At 51.9% G+C, this 15,958-nt stretch overlaps 2 pseudogenes; both read right to left on the bottom strand.

Moving 5' to 3' along the window:
• Positions 1 to 3,698: 3,698 nt before the first annotated feature.
• On the bottom strand, positions 3,699 to 4,435 carry LOC102434884 (annotated as a pseudogene).
• A 90-nt stretch (positions 4,436 to 4,525) lies between these two features.
• LOC111822991 lies at positions 4,526 to 5,500 on the bottom strand (annotated as a pseudogene).
• Between the last annotated feature and the right edge of the window lie 10,458 nt (positions 5,501 to 15,958).

Genomic DNA, 15,958 nt, shown 5'->3' with positions numbered 1-15,958 from the left:
GTCTTCCCTCCCCTCGCTCCTCCCGTGAGCACAGCTTTTAAAAATATGGTGTTAATGTGGTTTTACAAGCCCACGAGCTAATATAGAGACAAAAACCCTGTGAGAACCACGCTCCCCCGAGGAACTAAACTGCATGCTTATTTGCAAAGACAAGGGAGTAAACGTGTGTGGAGCGCCTACTGTGTGCCAAGTGCAGGGCCTGCCTCTCTGCCCCTGATCGCTCACCTCATCCTCCACTGCGCAGAGGGGGCTATGATTATCTCCCAGAGGAGGGATCGGAGGCCCAGAGAGGCCAAGGGACTTGTTCAAGTCACACAGCTAGTTGTGTGTGGGCCGAGCAAGTGGATCCAGGCCTCCCTGGCTCAGACATGGGGTAGCAGTCCCCTCCTCTTGGGGCTGCGGGGGGTCGAATGTGTCCTGTGTGGAAAGAGCTAACGCAGGGAGCCACTGTCGGCCTCTCCCCACCCTCACCTCACTCATCCAGGTCCCTCTGCTGGACTCCACTCTGCACACACAGTAGGTCCTTCTTCCCTAAGGACTTCTACGCTTCATTCATCCTTGCTTTTGTTCATTCACTTGTTGAGCACCTATTACTTGCCGGCCCGATGCTAGAAGCCAGGGATATCTCGGTGACCTGATGGCTGTGGCAGCCATCTGCCTGAACTCACAGACGAGGGGGATCAAGGACTAAATAACCTCATGCATAAATAAATGCACGGTCGTCTCTGAGCCTGAGGCCTTTGTAAGATCGGGCTCATCCCAGGGATCATCAGTTCTACAAGGCACATTTGTTCACGTTTCAGCGAGGTTGAAGTCGGAATGCTTTTACTACTGACGGCATCTGAGGTTTGGTGCAACGCACCTCCCACGGTCACCGTGAGGGTTTGATGGGAGAATGTAAGGGAAGCACCTAGTGTGGCAATTGACACACAGTAGGAGCCCAGAAAGTGTGAGCTCCCCTCTCTCTCTCTCTCTCTCCCTCTGAGCTTGTCAAAGATTTTGGAAGTTGACTTGAAAATTTCTAAAAAGGCCCCTCCCCTCTCCCCTTCATTCCAGGGCACTTTATGGCAACAGCCATGCCCTGCGATAACCTGACTTTCCAACAACAAGCTCAGGTGAGGCGCTTGTCGGAGCCGCTGACCTGGATGGCACAATCGTCTTTATGGGTGGGGCTCTGTCCTGTCACCTGTGGGCTGAGATCAAAGGCCTGTCCCCTCTGCCTGGCACCCTGCCCTGGTTAATTAGGCGAGCTTTGCTCAGCCTTTCACGCATGCGCCTCCAGTTTATTCCCGGAGGAGTGAGAGAGGGTTGTGCTCAGGGCCAGGTTCCCAGACCCAGACCCACTGTGGGGCTCCTGGGGGCCGGGAAGGATCCCCACCGACAGGCTGTCTGACCTTGGGCCAGTCACCTGACTTCTTTGAGTCGGTTTCTTCATCTGAAACAGGAAAAATAGCAACAGCATTGCTAAGGGCTGTGGTGAGAAATCGGTCATTCGCTTAACAGATATTTAGTGAGCACCTGCTATATATCACTGACGATGCAGCCGGAACAAGGCAGGAGAGATTGCTGCTCTCATGTTGCTGACCTTCCGGTGGGAAGGCAACAAATGAGTCACCTTACCAATATGTTTTTTTAAAAACTTTTATTATTATATGGAATAAAAGCATATAAAACTTTTATTGTTATATAGAATAAAAGCATCTAAAACAGACTTTAATAAAACATTTCATAAATCAAATGTACAACGCCATCAGAAGAGTCCCCGTCCTGAGCAAGCCTTATTGGACTTCCCACCATCTGAACACACAGCTCAGCAGGGGGGCTCTGGGCCACCAGGAATAGCGGAACCCGGTGGTGTCCCCTCCCCAGCCCCATAGTCACCGCCAGGAGGCCTCGGGCCATAGAACAAGTCTTGGCTCACACTGGGCGTCTCACTGCCTTCACTCTTCAGAGGAAGAGGAAAGCGGATGGTCCTCTTGGAGGACGCTGCAGGGGCCTGTGACGGAGTCCCTCTGACTTCTCCACGGTTGGGAGAAAATGAGCCCAGAAAATGTGAGCTCCTCTCCCTCTGAGCCTGTCAAAGATTTTGGAAGTTGACTTGAAAATTTCTAAAAAGGCTCCTCCCCTCTCCCCTTCATTCCAGGGCGCTTTATGGCCACAGCCATGCCCTGCGATAACCTGACTTTCCAACAACAAGCTCGGATGAGCAGCTTGTCGGAGCCGCTGACCTGGATGGCACAATCGTCTTTATGGGTGGGGCTCTGTCCTGTCACCTGTGGGCTGATCAGCAACGGTGGTGACATCTGGGTCTTGTAGTTTCCTTCTCTTGCTTGTGGGGAGGGGCGTCGGGCTGGGTTCGAATTCTCACCAAGCCTACGAATTTTGCCTGGTCCTCCTGGAGCTCTTTTTGTCTCTCCCCCTCTGAGCCGGTATCTCTTCTTCATCGGGCCTTGATCGCTGTCCAATCTCCCCAGCAGAAATGTTAGAATTAAATGGCTTCTGTGGATCCTGGGGAGCCAATGGTTTCTGGTTCCCCTTCATCTTATTGGATCCTCGGGGCTGGGGGCGCTCAGCCTCAAACACTTGCCTAGCGGGACAGTTGGGGTTGCCTTGCTTGTGCCCCTCCTCCTGACAGTCCTTGCATTTCAATGTTCGGGGAACAGTCCTCATACCGCTCTGTGCTTCCCCGGTTGTCAGCTGGTCCTCAGGATTATCTGTGCTGGACGTTATGGACCTCCGAACCTGCCTGAGAAGGTCAGAAGGAGAGCTTGCTGTTTGGTAGGAATATATGTGGGTGGTGACCATCAAATTAGCATAATTTCCCAGAAGGAACCCAATATGTTTGCAGAAATTCTTTTTTTCACCCTCATTTATAATTTGAATCAAAGCATTGCTAATTTGTTTTGATTTTTTTTTAACTTTCATATAAGCACCAAATTTTAATCATGTAAGTCAATTCATCTGGGGGGAAAGAAACACCATCCAGAACTCCCCCTCCAGAATAAAACAATGATGTTCACTCCTCCAAACAGCCAAATTCAAAGTCTACTAAAACAAAAACAGCCCACACAGAAAAAAAAAAGTAACACAATCATATTCTAGGGCTTCAGTGCATTTAGCAGCCTTTGCTATGCTAGCTAATCATCCTTCAGCTGACTGTCAAAAAATAACACCTGCCCTGCCCGGCCGGTGTGGCTCAGCGGTTGAGCATCAACCTATGAACCAGGAGGTCAGGGTTCGATTTCTGATCAGGGCACATGTAGGGGTGGCTAGCTCGATCTCCAGTGGGGGCCATGCAGGAGGCAGCCGATCACTGATTCTCTCATCTATAATAATAAAAGCGTAATATGCTAATTAGACCAGACGGCCAAACAGCGGAATGACCGTCCGGATGACCTTCTGGACGACCTTCTGGACAAAGCCGGGGCTGCGAAGGCTGAGCCCCTTGCACGAATTTCTTTCTTTCTTTTTTAATAATAAAAATTAAGTTTTATTTTAAAAAGTAAAAATGTATACATCCTTATAAAAGAAGTGGTAACATTTTAACCAATATTAAACATCACAGAATTCAAATCACAGTTTTGACCTTCAAGATTGAAGTGTTGTATCCCATGAAGTAAAATGCGGTCAGTTTTAAGACAGAAATTCCTCCTCTGGATATCCTGTTCTCCATCAAGTCTTTCTTTATCACCATCAGCTCACACAGTAGGACAGCTGGCCGCGGCGGTGATTCCACAGTGGTTGTTCCGGTCTTTGGCCATCTTCATGTAGCCATTCTTGCTCCAAGTTTCACCCCAGCTGTTCTTGACAATCCAGTATTTGTTACTTGAATCTTCTCCTTCAAAGCCATAGCCAACCACCATGATCTAGAATAGATCCACGCTGCTCCAGCGCTGCTCATAATAAATGCCACCTTCACAGAACCGGAAGCTAAGACGGCTTGCATCTATAGCCACCGAGATGGGCCCCACGGTTGCCACTGCCTTCACGAGGGCACCCTCCTGCCCAGGGATGTCCACGAAGCCAGTGTCATTGGCAACGGAGTCCTCAGGCCTGTATCTGCAGGGTCCACCCTTTGCTTGATGTGGATAGAACTCCTCTGAGTCCAGGCTGCCTTTGGACTTCCCATCCTGGAAGGCATTCTCCATTCGGCCACCACTGCAGCCCTCATTGCCTTGAGCCTGAGAGCATCCACAAGGTTCTGCTCACTCAGTGAGATAAGTTTGCCAGTTTCCGGAACACCTGTCCCTCAAGGGCACCAGTTGCACTAAATGCCCAACGAGAACCACAGTGACCCTGGTTCTTCACGGGAGTGACATAGCCTTCTTTTCGCCAATCCGTCGCTGGGGGGATTTCAGCGAGGTAGGGTTCCCGGAACACTCCTTTTCTCGCACTTCTGGTTTTGATGGCCATCCGTCACCTGCGTGAATTCACAGTGAGTTGCCTGCCTCGCTCTGGTGGCACGTAGAGCACGGGAAGGTGGGGAGGGCTGTTTGTAGCACACGTGACTAGGGGACACTGATCTTCAAGGTTTAGCTTTCTTCCGAACAGTGTGAATTACCCACAATGCCAAGGATGAAGGGGCACGGACGCTCTCCTGTGAGAATTCCACAGGACAATCCAGGTGCCCCAGCTGTTCTCCAGCGAGCAACCGAGCTCCTGTCCGATTGACTCCGGTCCCCCGTGTAAGGGATGTCCCATCCGGCCTCAGTCCCCTCATGGAGAGGCCGGGAGCCAGACTGAGGCTCCCCCATGGGGGTCTTCCCCGGAGATGTGGAGGTCGGGGCAGCTGTCAATTCACTCAGCACATCATCCAACTCTGCCTTCCTCGGCGCACCTCTTCGGTGCTGGGATGCAGTCCTCCACCGGGCCCTCACCGCAGGCTCCTGTGCAGTTGTCTAAGACGGCGCCACACGCCTTTCCCATGCATGTGTCACATCCATCCGTCACCATTTGGTGACTCTCTACCCTAGTGACCAGCTTAGGTTTCAAGGTGGCTATTTCACATCAAATGCGCCCGTCCCCGCCTCCCGGAATCGGCACGCTTTGCCAGCGTACTCGCCTTTGCCACTGCCCAGGACGGCCGGGTACACGCCCGTTAACACCCCCCTAAGGATGAGAATATTCCCAAATGGCTTCGAGCGGGAATGTTAATGTTCTGATTGGGTGCATCTTCACCAGACACCACTGCGCCTACGTCGGACTCAGCCAGGCGGCCATCAGCAGTGGGCCGGTACCGGTCAAGGGTCGCTCCTCGAACTATGGGTGGGATCGCTTCACCCGCCCAGCGCTGTCCTGACTCAATTCTTTCACTCTTTCTTCTACTTTGTTCAAAAGACTGTCAACTTTGTTGCCTTCCGCATCGCCGTCGGAACTCTGAAGGTCCATGTGGGTAAATTCTCAACTTGGCAAAGCTGCTGATTTTGTGTATGGAGGTCGCTGAATAGCGTGGTCCCGTCAGGCACACACCGGCTCGGACCGTCCCCTGCCCCTGGACCATGGGCTGGAGGTTGTTTAGAATGGTCTCACTGTGCCCTGCTGCCGCCACAGGGCGGCGAGGCCCTGGGCCATGCCTGGGGGAGGAGGGGCAGGAAGGGTAAGTACAGCTAGTCTGGTGGCCAGGATTGCAGGAGCCTCCCTAGGAGATGACACGGGAGCTGATACCCGAGTGAGGAGATGGAGCCACTTCGGGGACCTGGGGAAAGAACATCCCACGGTGCACAGTAGGTGCAAAGGCCCTGGGGCTAGAGGAGGCTCAGTGTGCTTCAGGAGCAGAAGGCTGGTGTGGCCAGGACCGTGGCAAGCACGGGCCAGCCTGGTGGGAGATGGTGGTGAGGTCACAGAAGCCGGGTCAGGGAGGGTCTAATGAGCAGGTCAGGAAGTGGGCGTTTATCCACTGGAGGGGACAGCGCGAGGGGTTCAGCCAGGGCATGCCACAGAGGGAGGACTCCGGCTGCTGTGAGTGGAGTGGATCCGGGAAGCCCGGCGCAGTAGCTGGTAGACCTTACGATAATTACTGTCCCTTCCCTGGGGGACCAGGGGGACCCAGATCCCTCACACAGTCCACCAGGATTGCACCCGGGGACCCCCACACACCACTGAGCCCGCTGATCTGTTCCCGTTATCCTGACACTCCAAACAGTGACTCACGGAATCAGACAGTCGATGGCGGGTGCACTGGGTGAAGATGGTGCAGACTGCACGTGACAATCAACTCCCAGGGAGCGTAGCTTTTGAGCACAGGGGATGCCAGGAGGCAGCTGCTTCACGTAAGGTGTGAACGGATGTTTGCCCGAGCTTTTGCTCCCAGGGTGGGGGAAACAGGTACACGCAGCTCAGTTGCTAAAAATAGGGGGATCCTCAGTCTGTTTTCGTGTGATGGGTCCTGAAGTATTGCCCCCGCCGTTCGCACCGCCACCTTGGGCTGAGGGTCGGAGCAGACTCGCAGAGACCTGGCCGGAGGGGAGCTGTGCCGGGAAAGGACTGTGGCCCCGGGGTGGATGCACACCCGGGGTCTCTGGTGTCCAGATCCGGGCTTGGTTCTGGCTCTGGCTCCCCCGTGCGAGCTCGTGCTGGGACGCCAGGTCCAAGTGGCTGCTTCTGCCCCTCGGAGACAGGCAGTCCCGCCCACAGCGAGAGCTGTCGGGAGGCTGGAGGTGGGCACCCTCTGGGCCGGGACCTGCATTTGAGCGGAGCCCTTCATCCCGGCTCCCCTCGGGTGGGTTCCCGTGGGGCCAGGGGCCCTCTGAGCCTGCCCTTGACCGAAGGCCAGAACCGAGCCAGACTGCCAGCAGAACCCACAATGGGCCCATTTCACAGATGGGCGCATCAGCCCGTGAGGTGGAGTTATAGGAAGCCCCGCAGAGTCTGGCCCTTCAGGGGAGAAGGCCACCTTCCCTGTGCCTTCTGCCAGCCAGCACTCTCCATGCCACCTGCCTGCTTGGGCATCCCTTTCATTGCCAGCTGCTCCATTCATTCATTCATTCATTCACTCACTCATGAATGTTTAGCAACTGCTCTTGGTCCATTTCACAGCTAAGTTCAAGTCCTCAAGTGCACGCCTGAGGCCAGAGAGTGGCCGGAGTTGGCAAGCCTGAGGGTCAGAGAGGGCTTTGCCCCTTAGCTGCCAAGTCCAGCAGGCTGGGCAGGAGCCCCTCTCGCTGAGAGAATAGCTTTGAGTGGCTGGGGTGGGCCAGTCTCTGTCCCCAGGCAGAGTGGTAGGTGGTAGCCTTCCACCTCCTTCCCCTCTTCCTCCCCCACACCCACCCCCCCTGCCCCCACCTGGCGAGGACAGGGCCAGTGTTGCTGGGAGACCTTGGCAATAGTGGGGGCTGGGAGCTGGTGGCAGATGGGTGGGCACACGACCTTTTCGAAGCAGCTGCCACGTATGGGGCCCGCTTGGTAGTCTTTTCAAGAGCTGTGGTGCCCTCGCCGTTTGGCTCAGTGGATAGAACGTTGGCCTGCAGAACGAAGGGTCCTGGGTTCGATTCCGGTCAAGGGCATGTACCTTGGTTGCAGGCTCCTCCTCGGCCTGAGCCCTGGTTGGGCACGTGCAGAGGCAACCAATCGATGTGTTTCTCTCACATCAGTCTTTCTCTCTGTCTTTCCCTCTCTCTTCTACTTTCCCTAAAAATCAATGGAAAATATCCTCAGTTGAGGATTAACAAAAAATAAAGTATATTTTTAAAAGAAGAGCTGTGGCCACACACAATGAGGGGCCAGGGAGTCCCCTTTCCTTGCTACCTCTTTACACCTGATCCTCAGAGGCTCTCAGCCCTGGCCTTTCCTCCCTGCCACCTCCAGCCTCTTTCTGCTCCCCTCCTGCAGACCCAGAGCCTGCTCAGGGCTCCCTGCAGGTGACACCCATCTCCCTCCTCCCCCGTCTCCCCAGCACAGTGGCCTTCCCAGCCTTCCGGCCTTCCTTCGCCTGGGCTCCTCCACCCCAGGGCCCTCCTTGCCTCTGCCCATCTGGCCATCTCCTCCTAACACCTGGGAAGACAGCGCTCTTCAAATTTGGGGCTCACATAGCCCCTAAAATAATTTTGGAAACTACAGATGGTGCACTGCTGGAAGCCGGTCCATCCTTGCTGCTTGACACAGTCGCTGCAGGGAAGAGACATCTGCACAGCATATGTTTCAAGGGACCTGGCATACTGTTCTTAATATGTTTGCTCCCCTTCTTAGCGCTATGTGTTCTAACTAGGGCCACCTCCCCGAGAAAGGTTGTTTCCCCAGGTGGGGATGTTTCCCTGGAGTTAGGGATTAACAGGACTAAGGAAGGGAATAAATCAGTAAAACCCCTTGACTAAGTGCCAGGCGGGTAGTTAATCACCTTAACTACGAACAATCACGTTTAAGCTATATAATCTTTACTTAGGATAATCTCCTTCAGTTACTTCCTTGTAGCTTAACAGAACAGTAGAGTAGTGACCTTGGAATGGAGATAACAAACTAGCCCTAACCTTTGGAATAGAATGGATAGGATTAAAATCAACAGAAGTAGATGGAGATGGGCTTTTTGGCAAAGGTCAGATAAGAAACTATGGACATGAAACAAGGAACTGTAGAAGGTCAAGGGAGGACCCAAAACATACCATGATGTGACTATAGAGGCATGCTTATAGGATCAAATGGTATAAATACAGATGTAACAGGAGAATAAAGAGAGAAGCTGGCTATGCTGGTCATCTGAACGCTGTCCCCGTGTCATTCCTTCTTCGCCGACTCCGTCCACACCTTTGGGAACCCCTGGACAGCTGGGGCTGGACCCTGGCAACTGGCGCCCGAACAGGGACCTGAACCCTGGACCCTGGACCGCTGGGGCTGGACCCCAGCAGTGCACGTTTTTAGTTGGCATCTAAATGTGATCATAAATGTAAGCAGTTGCAAAGGATGCGATTTCCACCATCCCTACATCGACCAAGTGCTTTAAACCAAACCTCCTCACCGCCTCGGAGCTATAGAGTGTGCTCTTTCCCTTTCTCAAAAACTCCACCAGGTGGGCTGAATGGCAAAGCCAGCACTGTCCGCCCAACCGCTAAGCCAGGTTGGCAGGACTTTTCCGTCAAGAAACGATACGGGTTTATTTTCCATGTGTGAACCTCTCTGCACCACCCTCTGTCTGAATTCTGCCTCATTCTGGGACAGGAGACGCATCCGACGCCTGGATGACATAGGCCTCGGTGCTCGGTGCTCGCTGACACCATCCGGCTTGTCCTGCCCCAGGTGCTCCCTCGGGGGCTGGCCTCTCAGATTGCCCTCCCTCTGGTGCCGCCGATGCTCTTTCTTCTTTTCAGTGTTTGATTGTGAAATGGACACACACAGAGAAGCCCACTGTGTGCGGCTAAAGCTCACAGCAAAACGAAAATGTGCAGCTTGATTATCATAAAGCAAGCATCTAGGTCAAGAAATAGAACATGTCTAGCTCCCCAGACCCCCCTATGGGCTCCTCCCCACCGGTACCCCTCCATCCTGTTCCAAGGTGACCACCACCCTGCACCTGATGCTGGTCACTTCTTGCTTTGCTGCTTGATCTTACCACCGAACCCAGTGCAGTTTTCAACGTCGTACAAATGGAGTCCCATAGCTCGTGCCCCTGGTGCCTGGCTCCCTTCACAGAACATGGTGCTGGGAGTCACCGGGTGGGCGTGTGCAGCTCTGCATCCTTCCTTCTCATTACCGAGTGGTATTCGATCATAAAGGTATATCCCAATTTATCGATCCATATATCAATCCATTCTACCGGTGATGGACATTTGGGTTGCTCTCAGCTTGGGGCCGTTTCAGATCAACCTGCTATGAGTATTCACAGGCCGGTCTCTAGGTTCATCTATGTATGCATTTCTTTGGGTCTATATCTAGGAGGCTTTGCTGGACCATGGGGGCAGAGGTATGATTCACTATAAAAGATACTGCCAGGGTGCTGTCCAGTGTGGGTGTGCCCCTCTGTGCTCCCAGCAGCACCCTGGGAGAGTCCCCGCCGCCCCTCATCCTTGCCAATTCTTGGCATTGTAGAATTTTAAAAGTTTAGCCGATCTGGCTGGGGAGCTGTGATTATCGCGTTGTGACTTTAAATTTTCATTTCCCTTGTTATTGATGAGACTTAGTACCATTTTTATATATTTATTGGCCATTGGAATATTCTTGTTTTGAAATGCCTGCTTTTTTGCCCATTTTTATCTTGAGTTGTTAGTCTTTTTTTCTATTGATCTGTAGTTGTGGAAACAAGTAAGTTCTTTGTTGGTTATATGTTTCTGATATATCTTTTTTCACTCTGTAAATTGTCTTTTAATTTTCTTATCAATATCTTTGACAAAAAAGAATGTTGCATATTAATGAAGTCAATTTTATCAATCCTTTTTATGGTCAGCTCTTTCTGTGTCTTGTTAAAGAATCTTTTGACCACTCCAAGGTCATGAAGATATTCTGTTACTTCCTAGAATTTTTACTATTTTAACATTTAGATCTACAATTCCCCTGAAACTGATGTTGCAAATGTTGTTAGGTAGGGATCAATTCCTTCCTTCCTTCCTTCCTTTGATGTTGCAAATGTTAGGTAGGGATCAATTTCTTTCTTCCTCCCTCCCTTCCTTCCTTTCTTTTTCTATATAGCTATCCACTTGGTCAGCACTAATCATTGAAAAGATTGCCCCCCCTTCCCATCCCCCCCACCCCGGCTTGGAAGTGTCACATTTGTCCTAAATCATGTATCCATCTGTGTCCTGCATCTCTCTTCTACCCCATTGGTCTATGTGTCCATCCGTGTAGCAATGCCACAATCTTGCTTACTGAGCTTTACAATAAGTATTTATATCCAGTAGAGGAAATACTTCCACACCCGTTAGGATTTTGATTCAGGTTGTACGCATTGAATCTGTAAATCAGTTTGCACAGGAATTATTTCTTGAAAATATTGCATCTTCCAATCCATGAACATGGTATATCCTTCCATTTAGGTTTTAGATTCCTCTCAATCACATCTTACCATTTCCTGAGTCGTTTTTAGGTAAAGCCATTTTTTAAGGGAGTGATAGTACAGGCAACATTTTGGAGATGGCAAAATCATGATGACAGCAATGTTCCCAGAATGTTCCTTTGGACCCTCAGCCAGCCAGCGTGGTACCAAGGGGACTTCCAGCTGTGCCTGTGTCTAGGCCCTCGCTCCATACCCACTTCCCCTGCACACTCAGGAGCTGGTCAGAGCTGGGACCTCATAAATATTGACGAAGTGAATACTCCCACCCCACAGCATTCAACTCCTTGCTAAAAAATTGGCAACCCCATCCATGCCCACATGCTAAGGACAGATCAGACAGCTTGTCAGCTTCCTGATAAAGCTATTTTTTTTAAAGTAGCTTATTGAGCTCTTTCCCATTAGAAACTTTTCATACCTGCTCATTATAGAGCCTTTAGAAACTGCCAACAGATAGAAAAAGGGGGGAAACACACCCATATTTCTCTTATTCAGAGATCATGATTGGCCATAGCCCATGCATTTTCTTTCGTCTTGTTTTCTATACACATTTTGTATTTGCTTGTTTTGTTTTTATAAGCCTGACCTCGTTCTGAGTTTAGAGTTCTCTGTCCGGCCTTTCTCACTTAGCATGAAAACAAAAGCCTTCTCTCCTGTTACTCTGAAGTCTTTGGAAGCAGCAGCCCAGGAGCTCGGTGAGGCTCTGAGTGACACCTGTTTACGGAGCATTTCCCTGTGGTAGGAGTGAGTGTGACTTGACGATGCTGTCCTGGGATGTAACCAGCATCTCTGGGCATTTATTCGCTTAGTCCCTGCTCAGCTGGGATTACGTCCTCAGGAGAGGTTCTTAGAAGTGGATTCCAGACTCAAAGAATGTGCACAGAAGCTTATAAGGCCTTTAAAAGCAGGAGTTAGAACCTGCAGCCATGGCTCTTCGTGGGGCCTGTGTTTCTTAAGAACCATCACCAGACACTTGTATAAACACTTCAGGACTATCGGCTCATTCAGTCCTCACAGCCCTCTCCGCCCGAGGTCACAGGCAGCCGGTGCCCAAGCTGGGATTCGAACCCAAGCACCCTGCCTCCAGGCCTCTCGATCGTAACCACCCCAGGCGGATGGAGGATGCTGGTGGCTCTCTGAGACACTGCGCCTCTTCTCATGGACTCCTTCCTCTGGGCCTAAGGGGCCATTGCTCCCTGCAGGGGAGGGGTTAGAGAGATGTGGGACCCAGCTGTGGGGCTCCCAGGACAGGCCGGAGTCCACGGCACCCAGCTGTGTGACCATGGGCGAATCCTCTACCTCTCTGAGCTTGAGTTTCTCCATCAGTGACATGGACAGAAAGGCCCCACGAAGATGAAAAGAGGCCACGGAGGGGAAATGTCTCTGAACCAGAAGGCACTCCCGGGTGTTGAGTTTCCATGGATGGTCCATCTGCAGGAGCTCTTGGGCCTCGGGGAGAAGCGGGGAGCTCCCTCCCAGGCGCTGGCCCAGGACCCCAGCTCTCTCCACCTCACCGGGACTGACTGAGTCTCTCCGACTGGCTGGGGTATGATGGGGACTGCTTGCTGGTGACTCAACTAGAGAGGCTGCTCATCCCGTTGTCCCCTGGGCCTGGCAGAGTGGACGCCCCAGCCACGGTCCTGGGATGGCGTTTAAAGAGCCCTGCTGAGATTTCACCCAGTTAAGGGATCAGTGATGGCAGAGCAAGTGGGGGCCAGGGATGGTTGCGGGGAGGAGGGAGAAAGGAGAGGACACTTATCTTTACACCTGGGATTAGGGCATAAATGGCCTTCTCTTGTGAACTTGGCAGTTCCTGCCTCTTCTCTGTGCTTCGGTTTCTTCGCCTGCAAAATGAGAACTGTGTTAATCACCATGCTGCTAGGCCGTGACCGCCTGGTGCCCGCTACATGCTTGGCACTTTGTCACCAGGAACTGAAAACTATTGCTTTTGCGGGTGAAGACCCGCTGGGTTTGGAAATCGAGGGTTTGCTGAAAAGAAGAGCCCTCCTGTAGCAATTTTAAGACTGAGCTTTGTGGTTTGTCTGCAGCCTGGATTCTTGGTTCTCGAGTTACAGGGAGGAGACGAACAAACGCCTTTGGGTTCCCTGGTGCAGCATTTTCAACCGGTGTGTCCCGGCAGGCACCCTGTTGAAAAGGCCGCAAGAACTTCTAAAACATGCAATACCTGACTATTTAGTCGGGGGCACTTGGATTATCACATAAAAGAATGATAATACCCAACACAGTAACAGCTGTCCTGTATGAATGAATCAAATTATACCCATTTTTTGGCGAAAAAGATAATATATATATAAATGTAATATATTTTTATTGATTTCAGAGAGGAAGGGAGAGGGAAAGAAATAGAAACATCATTGAGAGAGAATTATAGATTGGCTGCCTCCTGCACGCCCCCTACTGGGGATTGAGCCTGGGCATGTGCCCTGACTGGGAATTGACCGTGACCTTCTGGTTCATAGGTCAACACTCAACCACGGAGCCACGCCAGCTGGGCAGACAATATATTTTTTTGGTGCACTGCAAATTTTAGTAATTAATGTGTGTGTGCCACGAGATGACAAAGGTGGACAATCCCTGCCCTGAGGAAGGGTCTTTTCACCAGGTGTCAGCGGGGCTCATCCCCCTCAGCTCAGCGCGCACCCTTTTTCCAAGGTGCACCTGACCGCCTGGTATCGCAGGGGCAGGGCCTGCCATGGCATGCCCCGGGAGAGCAGTGCCAGGGAGCCCTGCCAGGGCCCTTCCCTCTACCCACTGCCATGGGAGACTGTGCCAACACTACACAATCAAGAGTCAGCCCCACCCAGGGGCCCCTGCAATCCAAGCATGAGTCCTGGTGCCAAGGAAGGGTGGCACAGTCTGTGCGCTTCTGGATGTGGTTAAGGGTGGGGGGGTGGAAGTCAAAGCTGGGAGGGGTTCTCGCTGAAGGCTGCTGCCCGAGCCCAGTGTGCCCCTGCTGCCATTTGCACCCCTCCTGTGACAGGGATCCCCTTCTCCCAACGCCACCTGCACCTTGTTCTAGAGACTATGTTTCTGTGTAAGTGTTCCTGTTTGCTTGCTGTGTCTCTCCCAGCACATGTCACTATTGACCATACCAGAGTCCCAGGCGACTCTCAACGGAAACGCATTCCTTTAAACTCTTTCCTCCCCGTTTCTTCTCATCACCCCACCTTCCTCCCTCCTTTCCTTGCTTCTCCCAGTTCAGAGCAACTTATCTCTGTGTCAGTTTATTCAAATGTGTATTGAGTCCCTGTGTATGTCAGTCTTGTGCTGGGCACTGGGATTCGTAAATGAAAACAGCCAGGCCCTAGCTGGTTGGGCTCCGTGGGTAAAGCGTTGGCCTGCGGACTAGAGGGTCCCGGGTTCAATTGCAGTCAAGGGCACATGCCCGGGTTGCAGGCTCGATCCCCAGTGGGGGGTGTGCAGGAGGCAGCTGATCAATGATTCAGTCTCATCATTGATGTTTCTATCTCTCTCCCTCTCCCTCTCCCTTCCTCTTTAAAATCAATAAAAATATAAATTAAAAAGAAAAGAAAGAAAGAAAACAGCCTGGTCCTGCCCTCAGGAAGTTTCCCATGTGCCAGTGGAGAGCACAGAGGGGTGACGGCTACAAAACCTGCCCTGAGGGTGCACTGGGACCTCAGGGGTAAAGCAACTTGTGTATATGCCCAAGTATCAGACATATGATGAGTCAGGACTTGGTGGGGAATACCGAGGGCTTCCTGGAGGTGGAGGCTTTGAGCTGATCTTAAAGAAGGAGAACCTTCTGGGCTGGCTCAGGCACTCCTGGCAAAGGACACCAACAAACTGAGCTGAAGGTGCGGGGGAGGGGCACTCTCTCCAGGGTACCCTCCTTCTTCACACAGCTCCAGGCCGGCCTTTCCCCTTACCAGCGGGGGAGTCTTGGGCACCTCTTATCCACTGTGAGCCTTACTGCCTATCTGGGAAGTGGGGGTAATGGCATTTCATAAGGTCGTAAGGGCTACGAGAGCATGGAAAGTAGAGCCAAGGGGGGAGGGAGGCTGGTTTGGAATTGGGTCGCCTGTGTTCCCATCTGCAAAATGGAGCCCAGTGAGGGCAGGAGCTAGCAGGCCTCCCTCCCTCCCCACCCAGTGTGGTGTGGGCTCCTGCACAGGCAGGAGGGGTGCTCCCAAATACCTGTGGGTGAATGAATGAAGGAGGAATGTGTTACTCCCTCTGCGGCCGCTCCCTAGCTCTTCCCATGCCGATGCCTATTGTCCATCAGATGGAGCTGACACGCCCCCAGCTTCTCCCCGAGTCCCCGAAGTCACCCCATCACTCTTGTTTTGTTTTTCTTTCTGGCTATGATCATTACCTTGTGATGTTAATGGCTTATTTCTGTCTTCACCACTACGCATGCTTTGTTTGGATCTGCAGTGCCCAGCACAGAGCCTGGAACATAAGATGTGCTCAATTTAAAAAAAAAATTGATTTCAGAGAGGAAAGAGAGAGAGATAGATTGAAACATCAATGACAAGAGAGAAACATTGATCGGCTGCCTCCTACTGGAGATTGAGCCCACAACCCAAGCATGTGCCCTTGACCAGAATCAAACCTGGGACCCTTAGTCCACAGGCCAAAGCTCTATCCACTGAGCCAAACCGGCCAGCGCTTAATAAATATTTTAATGAAAGCCGGGCAGGTGTAGGTCAATGGTTGAGCATCCACCTATGAACCAGGAGGTCATGGTTGTGGGCTCGATCCATGGTGTGCAGGAGGCAGCCTATCAGTGATTCTCTCTCATCATTGATGTTTCTATCTCTCTCCTTCTCCCTTCCTCTCTGAAATCAATAAAAATATAGTTTTAAAAACATATTTGAATGCGTGAGTGGATTCATGAATGTGGGGTCCCTCATCCCAACCTTTGGACTCTGCCGAAGTCTCTTCTAATTGTAGGAACGTGATCCCACTGCCCAGTCACCGGCTGGACTGTCCGCCTCAAGCCCT

The sequence above is a fragment of the Myotis lucifugus genome, unplaced genomic scaffold, assembly GCF_000147115.1.
Source record: "Myotis lucifugus unplaced genomic scaffold, Myoluc2.0 scaffold_546, whole genome shotgun sequence".
NCBI lineage: Eukaryota > Metazoa > Chordata > Mammalia > Chiroptera > Vespertilionidae > Myotis > Myotis lucifugus.
This window is presented reverse-complemented; position numbering and strand designations above follow the sequence as displayed.